The following is a 970-nucleotide window of genomic DNA, read 5'->3' on the forward strand; positions in this document are numbered from 1 at the left end:
TGAGCGTCTCAGGCATCGTGTTGTCCCTGAGCCTCTTACTTAGCAGAGCATTGCCCAAGCTCACCCTTCTCCCATTATCCCCATCCCTCTTTGTCTTCCACCCCCCTCCCAAACTGGCTCACTTTTACTTATCCAGAAATCTAAATAGATATGTACAAAAATAAATTTACAGAGCTATCTTAATTTTAAGAAAATCAGAATCTAAATAGTCTAATTGAAATGTTTAAATAATGTTTATGAAATGGCCTCTCAATACTAATTTTATCATTGATGCCTCGGCCTTTGTTATTTTCAGTGATTTATAGAATTTCACATTGCCTTTAATATTTATTCCAAAAACAACTTTATAATTGAGTGAATATGTTTCTAGAGGTAAACTTTTATGACACAATAGGTCTAATCACTGTAGGTATTATTTTGATCAAGTAAAATTTTCTTTCATTTTAGCATTTATTGTGTTTATCCCAACATTAAATATCATCTGTAAATCTTGGTTAACTTATTATTTTTTTCCATTAAAATTCTTCGTCATCTGTCTTAAGTAAGCTTTAAAAGGGTTTAAATTAAATTTTAAACTTCTACACAAAGCCATGAGATGCCTATTATCCCTTTTAACTTCACTCTATAAGCTTATAATGAAAAACATTTTTAATTAATCCTTTATGCTCTTTTAGGACTTAAAAATAGAAAAGAATGAAATTTTCAAACCAACTTATACTTCTATTGAGCATGTAATTCTATTTAAACATATAAAAATATATTGAATCCTAATTTCATAAAGTTTTAAATACTTCGGAAGTAGTCATCCTGAAAAAAACAAGTAAACAAAATAATGTACACTTTAAACTTTTAAAATCTATTAGTAAGAGCTTATTTCCTCAAGGGTTAAACATATTTGCAACATAAAACAGCCAAATATTAAAACCATTCCACATGCTTTAGTAGAAACTTAAAATTTAAAACATTTTAC

General features: G+C 28.5%; 2 protein-coding genes across 4 annotated transcripts in view; one reads left to right on the plus strand and one right to left on the minus strand.

Annotated features, from left to right (window-relative positions):
* The window catches only part of CENPP (centromere protein P), a 231,190-nt gene that overhangs the window by 176,041 nt on the left and 54,179 nt on the right, over positions 1-970 (plus strand). The window lies entirely within an intron of this gene.
* The window catches only part of ECM2 (extracellular matrix protein 2), a 67,807-nt gene that overhangs the window by 36,009 nt on the left and 30,828 nt on the right, over positions 1-970 (minus strand). The window lies entirely within an intron of this gene.

Source organism: Delphinapterus leucas, chromosome 6 (assembly GCF_059928025.1).
Source record: "Delphinapterus leucas isolate spDelLeu-1000000601 "Yukka" chromosome 6, BTC_Dleu_Yukka2, whole genome shotgun sequence".
Taxonomy (NCBI): Eukaryota; Metazoa; Chordata; class Mammalia; order Artiodactyla; family Monodontidae; genus Delphinapterus; species Delphinapterus leucas.